Source organism: Alligator sinensis, unplaced genomic scaffold, assembly GCF_000455745.1.
Source record: "Alligator sinensis unplaced genomic scaffold, ASM45574v1 scaffold241_1, whole genome shotgun sequence".
NCBI lineage: Eukaryota > Metazoa > Chordata > Crocodylia > Alligatoridae > Alligator > Alligator sinensis.
The window spans coordinates 1303237-1318236 of record NW_005841894.1 but is presented as its reverse complement, the minus strand read 5'-3'; the positions used below and the strand labels follow the sequence as shown (position 1 = coordinate 1318236).

The 15000-nt window shown below is 38.0% G+C and overlaps 1 protein-coding gene across 6 annotated transcripts in view; it reads left to right on the top strand.

Annotated features, from left to right (window-relative positions):
• The window catches only part of DACH1 (dachshund family transcription factor 1), a 530916-nt gene that overhangs the window by 209429 nt on the left and 306487 nt on the right, over positions 1 to 15000 (top strand). The window lies entirely within an intron of this gene.

Genomic DNA, 15000 nt, shown 5'->3' with positions numbered 1-15000 from the left:
ACCACAGTAAAAACCTATTGCTGATTTTCAGATATAATGGGAAGATCCTTTAAACAGCTGGTTGAATGTGAGCACAGCTACGATCAGTGCCAAGCTCAGGGAGAAGGTCTTCTCTGTAGCACGGGTCAGCAAAGTTAAAGGCTCTAAAAGCCAGCAGTAGCAAATGAAATTCAGTCCACCATTTTATTGGCAGATGATGGAAGGAATGCAGGGTGGGCATAAAACTTGATCACAATAGCTTGATAGTTGTGCTGCTTTGTTTTGAATAAGCTGCAAATGTGACAAAGCAGCCCTAGGGACAGTCCTGCCAGGAAGGAACTACAATAATTGTAATTAATGTTGTTAGTGCAGTAATGAAAAAGGCACCATTTTATATTCACTGAAAAACTGGTGTCATCTTGTGAATTCTTTTCCCCACATTTTTCTTCACACATTCCTTGGTTAGGGTGTTAAGAGATTTGCAGTTCTTGTTAGGAAATCAGCTCTAAAAAGAGTTAAAAATAAGACACCCTGCCCCCAAAGTCAAGGCAATCCCAAAGTGCAGGTGTTTTGAAGAGCTGTGTTGCTGTGGACATTCCTTAAGTTCCTTTCTTTAATATATGCATAGTGTTGGGTAATTTAATTATGTAGTTACTGTTCTATTCTCTGAAGTTCTAATATCATTTTGATGGTTTGGATAAAGTGCTCTCTAGTCTACTGCTCTCATCCCTTTTGCAGCATTTCTCAAGCTATGGTCCATAGAACACTGGTTGCTTACTGTCTCTCTTTCCACCTACAAAATCACTGAATAAGGTAAAGCAATGTATTTCCAGCAAAAGTTAATTTTTCATCAAGCAGCTGGTACAGTTGCCACAGGAATGTGTATAGGAGAGAAAGTGTTTTGCGCAATTCTAAATAGGAGGGAGGCAATCTTCTATTCAGGTGTGATTCATATACAAAAAAAGCTTATTTACCCTTATGACATGGTTGAGTCACACTTTAGCTTATATCCATTTAGATGGGGCTTGATCAGTTTATGAAAGAGATTGTATAACGTGGTCCCTAAATATAGCAGAGGTCCTTTTCCCTGTGTTCCTAGATGTAGAGACCATAAAATAGTGGATAGTCAAATAGGAACTTGAAGACCTACAGTTTAAATTTATATATCTGTACTGATGGAGAAAACAAATGGCATCTCCTTTGGAACATGTTCCCTGTATGATATTGGGCACTTCTACACGAGATGCTAACTACACAGTAGCCAAAAACATGGTGCAGTAGCATGTCAGTGCTAATACAGTGCTAATATACTACTGTACTGTATTATTAGGCTACTGCATAGTAGCATCACTAAAAAGATGTGAGCCAGTGCCGCTGTGCAGTACCTCCAGTTACTGCACATTAATTTAGTACTTGATTATACAAGTACTAAATTTTATGTGGAATAACCACTGCATTTTAATGAATGTGTATATGTACCCAGCAAGAGTGATTTTAAATGAATTCTGAGCGAAACTAATATGTTGGTAAGTGTTATAAGTAGAGAAGAAAGATAATGGGACAAATCTAATGAGGCTACAGGTTAAAGAATAATGAAGAATTATTTCAATGTAAAATAGACTGTAAGTGGGCATGTCTACATGTACATTTAGGCATGCCTAAATTTAATGCACTTTAGCTTAATGCACATTAAGGCGATTTAGGGTCATGTCTACATGTACATGCATTAAAGCACATTAATGCCATGTGTGCGGACTGATGAGGGACTAAAGTTAGTCCCAAGTCAGTTTATACACAGTGTTAATGTGCCTTAATGTGTCTAAATGTGTGTTAATGCATTTTAGCTACTTGTGCCTAAATTCAGTACTTGCAAAAGCAGATATCAAATTTAGGTGCCAGTAGCCTAAAATCTCCATTTTAAGGCACATTAAGGGTAAATAAGTGCCCTACGTACTACATTGTCTAGTGCCATAGGGCCAACTTTTGTAGTCAGAAGGCACCCTCCAGTAAAATGTTGACCCAAGAAAGTTGTTTAAAACATGTTTTTCAGAGTAAATCCTTCTAATATGCTTTCTTCACACTGCCACTTATCCCTGAAATGTGGTAATCTCTTATTGTCTCCTTCTTCTAAACTGCTATTGAAATATGCTTTCTGGGCAGCTCATCATTGTTAACCCCCTGCTTGAGGTGTTACAATTCATCAAATACGAACACATGATAAGAAAATCAAACTAAAAAAGGAAAAGCATTTCCTCAACACAACATTGATTAGTGCTTTTATGTTTAATTAATGTTTAGTTCCATCCTGTTGGATGATGACCTTTCTGTGAGAGGCATCATGTTTTGCCCTGTGCTTCATACATTGATGGACACACTAGAGGTGCTGGGTGTTCATCCTAAGTTGTCATTTAAAATATTACAAAAGAAGCAAAACAAGGAACTGGAGGACATTCTATTCTGACAGAAGTCACTGCCCCCACCCCCCAGGAAGACATTGTATCACTCGCTGGACTTCATTCCCAGGAGAAAAATAACTTGGGAACAACCAAGGTTAAATTGCTCCCAGGAAAAACTCTCTTGGGAGCAATTTAAACTGGGTTGTTCCCAGGTTATTTTTCTTGCAGAGTAGCCCTTTATGCTGTGGACATTTTTTTTGAATATCTGCATACTTGTGGTTTCTACTGGGAGAGCAGTGACTCTCAGAAGAAACCGAATGTGTATATGTGGCCTCCATTTGCAAGCATGGTACATGGCCTTCTGGACTACTACACGTCAATGTTATTGCATATCAGTGGAACTGTGAAGCAAAGTATTTGTGGTTTGGATTTTTAAAATCACATGAGGCACTTAGTTGTGGGACAGATAAACACAGAATGGGCGTGTCCACACATCCAGGCACATGTGCTTGCAGCAGCTCAAATAGGAGCAGCACGAATTTGAGTTGAGCAGATTTGCCTCAGCACACGTGCCTGGACATGAACTTTGGCGTGGGGTGAATTGTGCCACTTGGGGCAAAATAACCCTGCCTAGCTCCTCCTGGATCTGCAGCCAGGGGAAGCTAGAGCCTGGGGTCAGGCCTGTGTGATTTGGCACAGGCAGCGCTGGGTGCCAGGTGGCTGGAGCTGAGCCATGCTGCCCCATGCTGTGGGGGGCGGGGGGCGGTGCCAGGAGGGCCCCGAGTGCTCTGGTGGGCTGCTGCTGCAGGGGAGCAGGGCTGTGGGCTGTGTGGGGCATAGGTGGGGGAACCACCCCTCCCAAGCAGCCTCCCCCCCACACCCACAGTCCCTTACACCCCCACATTACCCCCCTGCTCCAGTCTCTCCCACCCCCAGTCCCTTACCTCCCACGGAGCTGGGCTCCTTGCAGCCTGCACTGGTTCAGGATGCCTTGCACGTGGAGGCAGCATGCTTCAGCAAGGGGCAGCCATGGAGATGCTCTGGCTGGTTACCAGAGCATCTCTTTGGAGGACTGAAGCCTCTGGTTGCCTGCATGCTTCTTTTTCTTGGGTTTTTTTTTTTTTTTTGATACCTGGCTATCCAGGTATCAGATTTTGAGCCCACACTGCAAACTGCTTTGAGATGTGGCAAGAGGCACATGCAGGCTCATCTGGATGTGCCCAATAAGTGCATAGCCAAATGGAACATTTCTTATCTCGGTTAGTGAGAAGATAAATGTAGAAACTTCTTCCTAATGCCCAAGTGAGAAGTGGTTAAAGCTGACCGTTAAGGCTAGGGACAGAAATTACACATCAGCTAGTACTAGTGATCAGAAACCAGTTCAAATCTGTAACAGAACAGAAGTTCAGTGCACATAAACCACTTTCAATATAGCTGAAACTGGTTTAAGATAAACCTGTATGGATGTAGCATTAGACTTAACTGATTTATGCTTAATCAGTTTATTGAACTTCTGCCCCAGATCCCCTCCAGCTTTGAGTTAACTCACAGTCTGCCAGTATCCAAGGATATGTTGTACCTCCGCTGTAAACCCTCCCTTTCAGGATGGGAAGCCTAGCCTTGGCCTAAGCTGTCTGCTCCAGCCAAGCAGGGAGGCATGCTCTAGTGCTCCCCGGCTTCTGGCCAAAATGGGAACATTTTGTTGGACATTTAATGCTGCCTGTGTTATGGCGAATGATAGATTTGTACTTATAAAAGAATGAGAGTGAAAGTAAGTAGATATTTTTCTTGTATTTATGGGAAGAGATATCTCCAATGCACAGTGGTATTAGCTTCTATCTAATTGGATCATGTTATGTTGTGTTGATTTTTTTTCTTTTGTTTTAATATTTTAAGACTGGATTCATAGCGATAGCAAAGGTAATTATTTTCATAAGAGTTTGACACAAATTCATTATCTCATGGCAATGATATTGTGCTTAATGGAAAAAAGTTTCTGCCCCAAATGACATTAATTTATGTTGATTATGATTAGTTGCATAATGCAGTTATTTTGGCATTTATTATTTTTAAACCAGTTTCCATTAACAGTAGTATTTTATTTTATATTTTCTTAATATGCTAAAATAAATAGTAACCATTGCCCTTATTCAAAATATAGTTGATAGATATAAATAGCCGTGCATATAGATATACATGACCGTATGTTTTTAAAGGCATATAAACATGCATATGAATACTGTTGGTAACTGTGTGTTATATAAATTCCATTTAGAAAGTTATGAGTGTGAAACAACATAGAATAACATAGTATACAAGTATGTGTACAAGTATGGGGAGTCTTACTAATAAATTATGTTAATAATGATAATATCCATTTATTTAACACTTTCCCTCCATGCCTTGAAAAAAGTAAATGGAATGTCACATTTTAAAATTGTGGTTTGGATTTGCCTGTGAACAGCTTTTGAAAACTATTTACTAGTAGACACAAGTGACAGAATGAGAAAATGCCTAACCTGTTTTCAGGAACAATATATATATATTTTGCATTAAATTCTGTTGTTTGTGGATGCATTTATAGCCCTGATTTGTTCATATAATCTTTTATATTTAGAAAATAATTATATAGAGGCCACAGTGAGTCTGCCTTGCAAATTTGTTCTGTCATTGTTTCAGTCCTATTTAGGTAGTGTTATACTCCCACTTTGAGGGGACCGCAAAAAAGTATTTGGGGAGTAGGGTAACTTTTTTAGAGGAAAGGAGTACAAAGGGAAATGGGCATCTTTTGAGGAGAGAAGAATACTTGTACCCAAATTCTCTTTGCTCCTCTCTCTGTAGCTAGGATTGTGTAAGACCCTGAAATGATATTTGCTCTACATCTTAACTTGTGCAAACAAGGCTAACTCTACATTTTTTGTATCACACAAACAGAATTACCTCCCGGTTCAGTTATTGCCTAGCTGAAGGTGATGTTGGAAGAAAGAGCAACTGACTAATGCTTTGCTCTGACTGGTAGGAAGAAGTAATCAGCTCAAAGAATTTAAAACTGTTACAGCCTCTTTTTCTTGGTCAGTGTAGCTAGCCTCAGATTGTTAAATCACTCTACAGAATGTCAGGCATTTTTGGACTCTTCACCCCTAATGGATGTTCAAATGGACATGAATATAAATAAATCTTTACTTCCATCTGTAACTGGCCAGAAAATGGTACTGGGCATGCATTTAGCCAAGATGACCAGCCACTTTCAACATTTCTCTTTAAATTCTTTTTAGTAGCAAGTAGGATAAATACTTCCTTACATCGGCAGTCTTTCTTATCTTGAACTTGGCTTCCTGCTTCTGGGTTTCATTCTTAAAGTTTTATAACAAGATTTCAACAGGTTAATAAGCAATTGGTGGACTGGTTGTTGCCTTGCAATTATGTATTAGAGTCTGTTTTCTCTGAGGAACAGAGGTGAATGCTTTGTAGGATGTTGCAGATTTATGAACATGCCAGTCAGCCCATTAGGGGCTACCAGACTTGCAGAGGTTCTGGGTTTATATTAGTAAAGGCAGGATTAGATAAAGAAAGAAATATGTTTATATTAGGAATCACCGGAGATACCAGAGAGCTAGAAGGGGCTATGGAGTCTAGAGCATGGCTGGAAAAAAGGACCAGGAGAAAGTTGGTTGCATTGGGAAGATGGTGAAGGTCCAGACACTTATACATACTACTCCAAAAATTACCTTCAGACCTTTTCAGTATTGTAATCACACATCTTAATCTTACTCCCCCACTCCCCACCCTTTCGTGAAACACTCAGTCCCATCTTCCCTTGTGACCATGTCTTCTGCAGGTGTTTCTTTAACTAATTTGCAGTATATGCTAAATACACTTCAAAAGTTGTCTGGACTTCAAATAGGTGATTATTATAAACTATCAAAAAGCTGTTTTCTGATGAATGTAGCAGGCATTTATGATGGGCATTATCCTTCTGGCTTTTTTCCCCTCTATCTTTTTAATGTCTGAAACCTCAGTGTTCTGCATAATATGAAAGCTCCATTATTCTGCTTCACATGACATTTGAAAAGCAATTGCTTTCACTTTTCAAGCTGTCAATTAAGCATTTCATAATCAATACCTTAAACAGTTGGGTATTGTAAGTTCTGAAACCATTTGTATAAAGCTCCCTAACTGATTCTTTTGCAACTTGGCCCACTGAGTACAAATTCTTCAGTCTGAAATGTGAAATGCTAAAGTAACATTACTACAAGTGCTTTTCATATCTCTCTCAGGGACTGTGCTTTTACAGTTTATTTCAGGAAGCAGAGAAATATGAAGTGCTATAGAAAACAGGAATATATATCATATTTATACAGTGATATGAATACAGTTTTTTAGTTATATTGATCTAGTATGTGGTTACTCTGTGCCCAATAATTGCAAAGCACTTTACACAATTTTACTATTATATATGGCCCACCTGATGTCAAAATTATTCTTTTCCAGTGTAAAGAAATAGTGTCACACTTGCAGTATCTCATGTAGTACAACTATGCAGTTTGTTTCCTGTCTTAAATATTCTTGTCCTGTGCTTTTCCTCCTATCCTCATCTTTAGCTCATCTTGGAATGATAACTTGAATGTGTAATTGTTGATCGCATCTGTATTGCTTCTTTTTAGCTTGAGTCTGAATTAGTGAAAATATATTCCAACTTCCACTCTGTCCAAAGTCCACAGAGTTTGGAAGCTGGGTTTGTATAGATGGTTTCCATGGAGGACAAATTAAGTTAATAGATTGTACCTGTTGCTGAGGTGAGGCAATGTTGGGGTTTGTTTTTTTCCTGGTATGTGCTCATAGTTACATTAACATACTAGAAGTTCTTTCACCTTTATTACTTCACATTGAAATTATATTGTTTTAGAACTGATAAGCTAAGTGTCACCATCAGTATTACTGAATCCAAAATTTTATTATATACTGCATAAGAAGACACAATGAGACTTGGTGACTGTTCCACTCTATGTAAGTGAGTATTAAGTGCAAAAAGTGTGTTTGTGGGATGAGAGCCCAAAGTTTCTAACTGATGCAAAAAGTCGGTATAAAACCAAGCTTGTTGCTTGGTTTATGCACTGTGCGGTTTGTAGCCCTTTTCAGTTTGTAGCTCTTTACAGTTTTTAAAAATAACCAAGAAACTAATGGAACACAGTAAATATCGTTGACATGTTTGTTACTTAAATATATACTAGATTAACACAATATTAGGCTATTGGCAATTTCATGCTTCTTAAACTGAACAGTGATTTCAGTTGATTACTAGGGTATATTGTACTTTTTACCTGTTGGAAATAAGCTAACATATTGTAAAGTAAGCAGCAAAGCCTATTTTTGGAGTGATAAACTGTAAACTAATTCAGTAAATTCAATCAGATTACGCAAACATTTTTGCACTTCATTAAGCAAGTAGTATAATTAATGTGAACACTTTTATCATGTTCACTTGTTGATGTATAGCTAAGAAGATATAGTAGACTAAACTCTGTAAATATATTATTTCATAGTTTTTTTACATTTTAATTAAGGTTTTAATACAGGCCACCTGTCCTGTTCTGAAAAGACTGTCATGATTTTGTCATATTATTGTCCTGCTGAATGGCTATCTTGTTCTACTTCCATCACAATAAGGAGGGTTTGACAATTAGCTGAAAAGCAATCCTTTCACTGCTCACCAGTTTTTAGTCCCACTGAAGCCATCATTATCTCTGACTAGATGCTGATACAGTAGAATTTTGCTAATCTACGCATTTTATAAAACCTGCTTAAATTAAAATGGCCCTTGTCTACTTCTAAGCAAAGATTTTAAGGGTCAGATTGTGTGTCCCACACTCACATGGGTGAACATTTATTTTTCTGAGTCCCATTGAAAGCCAAGGGACTTCTTACAAGGATCTGATCCTTAATTAAAGAGGCCCCGTATTAAATTCTTATGTTAGTAAGACTGTACAGTTTGCAAAAAATACCAGTGTATTATGAATAAATATATGTTAAAAGAATATTGAGACTGTAAAGTTAGTCTCAAAAATGAGGAAATTCCATAGCTAAAGTTACACTTGCAATTCTAATGCAGTCATCTTGCTTTTATGCCACATGAAAACTACTCCTACCAACATTTAGAAAGTATAACGTAGACGAAGGAATGTGACTTGCCTTAGGTTACAGTTGTGCCACAATACAAGAAAACATTATTGTCTTGCAGTGCTTCCTTATTAAATGTCCACCCTGAGCACTGGAAGACACGAGCTTCCTTTTAAAACAAATAGTTTGTGAATGCATAATTAAAAACTGCATCATAATACACAAAGGAAATGAAAAAAGAGTACATAGGCAACCTTAATTTTGATAATTCCTAGTTTATAAGAATTTGACTGCACACTTCAGCACTGGTCTTGACTCTAGTAGGTCCTCAGTCAAATGACAAACAAACATGTTTAATCATCAAGTGGAATCCTTGCCCTACCATGTAGAATTTGAAATCAGGACCTTTAGATTAATAATACAGGTCACTGTCATTTGTGCTAAAGCAGAAAATGATATTAACTATAGATCTCTCATTCTCCAAGTAGAGTGGTTCATGGAAAGGGACATAATGTGCCTTTCTCAGTGGCCTACACTACTAATATCTAAAAGGTGAACTGTTAGAATTTACTGCTTCAGACAGGACAGCCAAGGAAAATAGATTTGTTACATTCATTCTGAATGACAGCATGAGTAAGCAGATGAGATATGGGTCTTCTATACAGACTCCTGGTTCCTGTTCCTTTCTCATGTTTATCACTTCTGTAAAATGAAGTAATCATAGAAATATAGGGTTGGAAGGGACCTTTAGAGGTCATCTCATCCAACACACTACTCAGGGCAAGATTGTCCCTGTCTAAACTGTCTCATCCAAGTATTTGTCTAACTGGCTCTGTTTATTTAGCAGGCTCTTAATAAAGAGTTCTAAGGCTTGAGTTTCCAAAAACTTTGTAGATAATCTATTCCAGTGCCTAACCTCCCTCACAGTTAGAAAGTTCTTCCTAAAATCCAATCTAATTTTCCCTGGTTGCAATTTATGACTATTACTTTTTGTCCTGTCCTTTGTGGATCTACTTTATTGTTTATTGTCATTATCTTTAGGTCTCAGTAGAGTAAAGAATCATTTCCTGTGACATGAATATGGTAATCCTGGTAATGAATCCTACTATTTTGTTTGCTTTTTTGCAATAATAGCACACTGTTAACTCATAGTAATCGTTCAGTCATATTTGGCTTGTGGTCTATTAAAACCTGTAGACCCTTTTCTGGAGTACTGAAGCCTTGCCAGCCATTCCATAATTTGTATTTGTGCATTTGGTTGTTCCTAAGCACAATACTTTACACTTTTACATACTGAATTTCATCTGATTTACTTTGGACCATTTATTTAGTTTATCATGGCTACTTTGTATCCCAATTCTATCTTTCCCATGTGTCTGCTCTCTTACTTAGGCTGGTGTCATCTCCATATTTACTGACTGTGCACTAAATTCCATCTTTCAGGTCATTAACAAAAGTACTAAACAGTATCATACTTGAAACCTCCCAGTTTGACATTGTGCCATGGATGACTGTTTTATGAGCATAACAATCAAAACACTTGTGTATCCACCTGACTGTAGCTTCATCTCAACCGTCTTTCCTTAGTTTACTAATGAGAATGTAATGGGATACTGTGTAAAAAGCCTAGCTAAAATTAGGGTATGTTTCTTCCGCTTCCCTCCTCTCCACAAAGCCCAGTGTCAGCTCCTAATGCCCGATTTGTAGGAATGGGTCCTTGCTCAATAATAAGGGCTGTGAAGTGCATCACATTATTATTTTAGTTAATACCACAGCTGAAATGAGAAATCATGGCATCAGAAGAACACTCTAACCATACATCCAAGAGGAACTGCCGGCTTACTCCTTGTGTTCTCCCCTCTAAGCCTTAGTTCTGTGTCTATTATGGTAGCTCCCAGGGAAGGGCTGGAATATCAATTTCAGTGCTGATGAAATGTTCAAAGATATGAGTGTCTCTAAAAATCACTATTAGTATCTGTAAATGTTGATTTCCGGGGCTTTAAAACTTGACTAAAATAGAATTGTTGTTCACAGGACTGAACTTCACTGATCCTATGATTATTCTTCATCCAAACGTCAACATCATATTCAAAACCCTCAAGGTGTGATGAACAGCTTCTCTAAGATAGATTTTTTTAATAATTGGCAAATTATTTTTTCTTCTAAAATTACCTTAGGAAACAGCAAAACTGTTTTAATTGAAACAGTAAAAGTTTGTATTGCAGCAACTATGACTACATATTAAAAGCTTGGTTTGTGACAAAATTATAACCAATTGAAACCATGATGAGTTGGGCAACCTTAACTAAGGGCATTGGTACTACCTCTACCTACACTCACTGTATAATTATTAATTGAAATGATAAAGTTATTTGCCATATATATTTTGTGATGCAAGTTTTTAGTGTTTTTTCACTCACCTTTCTCAGTATTTGACAATCTGTAGTGGGTTGTCACTGTAATTTGTATGAATTAATGTGATTCTCCAACAGTTTAGGAAAGGACTTTCAGGGGGGCGGGAAATCAATTAATTTAAAATAAATTAATTAAAAGTAATCCCTAGTTATGTTTGACACATCTTGTTCTGAATGTGGGAACTTTCAAAGAAATATTACATTCAGTTTCTACTTTGGCACTCTATCCAGTCTAGTTGTATATATAATAATTTGTAGAATGAACCTTTCACCAAGTTAATAAGTTGACATTTTATTGTTCATGTATGTACCACTTATCTCAGTAAACACTACAATTGAAAATTTGTTTGATCTACTGAATTTGGAGTTACACCTTGATCTTAAAAACATCAAGGATATTCAGATTCTTTTAATTATGTGTCTGGCTTTACCAGTAGGTTTGCAGGTAGCAAGTAGGAGTGAGGGGAGCAGGATTTTGTACAAAGCTTATACATGTTCAGTTTGATCACATTTCTAACTACAGTTTTGTTTCAGTGTGAAGACTTTAGGTTATTGAATGCTAACAAGATGCATTTCTCCTTACCAAAGGAATTAAAGTTCTTACTATCCTAGCATGATCAATGAAGTGTGAATGCATTTTCCTCTTCATTTATACATGATCTACTACCACTATTACATATTGTGTTCAATAAAAGATGATTCAAAATTTACATATACTAAAGTTATGGTTCACCATGTCATTAAATTATGTTTGGAACTGATTCTCTAATGTTCAGAGGAAAACTATGACTTCATGTCTCAAATGTGATTTTGTCATTTTTCTATGAAATATTATTGTTTAACATGACTGCTTTCTGCATAAGAACATCACATGATGCAATTTCTAAGCTTTTGCAGAAGACTTTAGATATACAAAGAGTATTCAAAAAAGATTTAAATTGACAAAGTGGCATTGCACAGGCTTGGTATAGGGCAGGACAAGTGGATGGAGCTCAGATTAAAGGCACATGAATAATATCTTGAAGGAAAACAAGTGCAGGCAAGCACCATTAGAATACAGTTCTATAAGATTGAAACTCGTAAGCAAGAAAGACTAGTGCTTTTTTTTTTTTTAATGGAGCTGAAATTACTTAATTACCTAATAAAATGGCCGTATGGGTGTTGGGTTAGTTGAAGAACTAAACATTAAAATCCTAGGAAGAAAGATATCCTGGGTGCAAACCTACATTTGCATTCAACTCTGACATGAACCAACTTTAGAACAACATTTTTAGGGTATTTTAAGCCCTGTGACTGCCTGTGTACCTGGGTATTTAGAGTGACCTAACTTTGCTTGTACATACCCCTTGAGAACAAAGTAATACATAGAAATGTACTTGCTAGTTCTTTTTGGGCCTTGCTGCGGAACAAATGTTCATAGATGTATAACATACAAAGATCATTTTCTATCTCAGTAAGCAGCTTGGAGGGGTCAAGCATGTAATTATCACCTCATACCTAACCTTTCAGGCAACAAGCTTATTGAACACAGAATGAACTTGGTTACTTTTCCAAGGAGAATCAGTCACCATATGAATTGTCCTTTTGACTTACAGCTTCAATAGCATTTCCTGCATGAATTTCATAAGACACAGTCGAATACTATCAGAATTATAATGAATCCAATGTCAGTTATTCACAATACTCTATATTATTGTTGTCACTTATGTGGTCTCAGGTAATACATAAGATCTATCAAATGCTAGTAACGGGAGGACTTATTTTTAAGAGAAAGTTAGTGCAATGGTTAAGACACAAAACTGGGAAATCTAGAGTCTTGGTGTTGCTACAGACTTCATCCCAGATCTTGGGCAAATAGCTTTAACATATGCCTCATTTTCTTATCTGTAAAAAGAAAAAAAAGATGTATTTTTGTAAAATACATTGATATGGATGAAGGCATCTCAAGGTAAATACAAAACTATTGTTTATTGATTATAAAAGGATGGGTATTTTCTCAAATTAATGGCTCTCTTAAGCATGTAGGTTAAAAATGAAGCTATGAACCTGTGTTTGAGTTCCTTCAAAATTTGATGAGTTTCCTGCTTTTGGCTTCTTATGTCTAGGGTGAAAATACACCTCCTTTTTTTCATGAAGTTGAAATAATGAGAGATTTGACATTTCAGACCAGATTTTGGTGGCTATGTATGCGAGACAAAACTGAAAAGGAAATGGGAAGGAAAGGGTGGAAGGAGTGGGCATAGAATAGAAATAAAAAAAGCTTTAAAAACACACAGGTTCTATGTAAGTATGAGAGAGCCATGGGGGAATCAAAGGAAGATGCTGGGAACAGCAGTGGAGTATCCCTGCCCTTACCCTGTCTCAGAGATGACACGCTGCGCTGCACCCAAGGCGCGATGTTTTAAAAGCAAATTCTCCCTCTGGATTGGAGAAGAGGCACCCAGCAGGGTTATTTTTAGCCCCAGTAAGAGGCAGTGCAGGGAGGATGCCACCAGATCGTGATGCAGACTCACTTCTAGGACAGCCAGAAACTGGAAGTGGGAGTCCTCCAGCCAGCAGGAGTAGGAGAGCCTGCAGTCAGATGGTGGCTGGAAGGCCACTTAATCTTAAGGAGCTGTCCTGAGAGAGGAAGAAAGGCTTTCTAGACAGCCTTGGGAGAGACCTGAGCCTCAGGCTGCTCACCCATGGCTGATTGAGTGTGACAACTACCACAAGCTGCCTTATTCCAGACAAGTGAAGGAATGACAGAGATAGGTAACTGTGTAGATTTTTTAATTTTATTAATTGTTCATTGTGCATATTTGGGGAAGAAATATCCCTCTTGTGATTTTAATAATAGCCACTGGTGAGAGTGAAAAGCCCCAAAGGGGAATCTGTGTTAGTGGGGAAAAAAAATTAGAGATTATACAAGGGACAAGATTTTTGGCCCTAAAGCGGTGGAGAGCCCTGGACTGTTATTTTTTGCTTTGCTCTGTTCTTTTCCATGTTTGTTTTGGTTAAGCCTTTGCCCAGGGACTGGCTATTGTTAAGAGTTCAATGCAAGTTTTCTTATCATAGTCAGCACTTACGTAAGCTGGTGCTCACTGAAAGTGCAGAGAGGCTGTAGAATTGAACATTACTGCTAAAGTTCATCTGAGGTGGTTAGGCTGAGGTAAAGGAGAAGGTGTAAGGAGATTGGTCTACAGTTCTTGGGATTATTGTCAGTCCATTTTCTCCAACTCCTAGGAATTTATGTTGCAAGATCAAGACATGGCAGGTGAGAGCACTCCACCTGAGTGAATTGGACCACTGTGTTCCTAGACTGAATTCTAATCGTGTAGGCCCACCATTTTCTGGAAAGGTGAAGCTCCAGCTTCTCAAAGGGGAGCATAGTACAGTAAGGATCTGAGATATGTGAAAAGTTTCTCATTAAGCACAAGACTTCTACAAAAGGAACAAGAAGCAGTAGAGAATTTTTTTTTTCTAAAAGGAAGAGTGAGGTAGAGTAAAAAAATCATGATCCCAAATACATATGTACACTTTTCAAAAAGGAAAAAGAAGCGTACATGCAATGGAAAAATGGATTGGGATCTAGAAAAGAGTACGCTCATGTGGCCAGGGTTTGCAGACATGAGACAAGGAGATCCAAGGCATCTATGGAAAAATCAAGCTGGCAACTAATATTAAAGATAGCAAAAAATCTTTCTATAGGTACACAGGGAGCAAGAAAAAATATCAAGCTCCACTGTGACACCCTTACTGAACATGGAGGGGAAACCCACAGTTGACCCCCATGAAAAGGCAGAGCTCCTTAATTATTACTTCATATCAGTTTTCCTGATATCAGGTGAGAACTGGTCCCCAGACCACAGGCAGAGGGAATACAGCAATGACAGCAGTCCTCATAAAATCAGTCCAGAACCAGGTAAAGACACTCTTAGATCATTTCGACATGTTCAAGTCAGCTGGTCCAGACACCCTTCACCCGAGAGTGCTGAAAGAGCTGACTGAGCTTATAGCGGTGCCTCTAGCGAGGCTGTTCAAGGAGACATGGAACTCAGGAGTTGTCCCTAACAACTGGAAAAAGGTGAACATGGTTCCATCTTTAAGTAGGG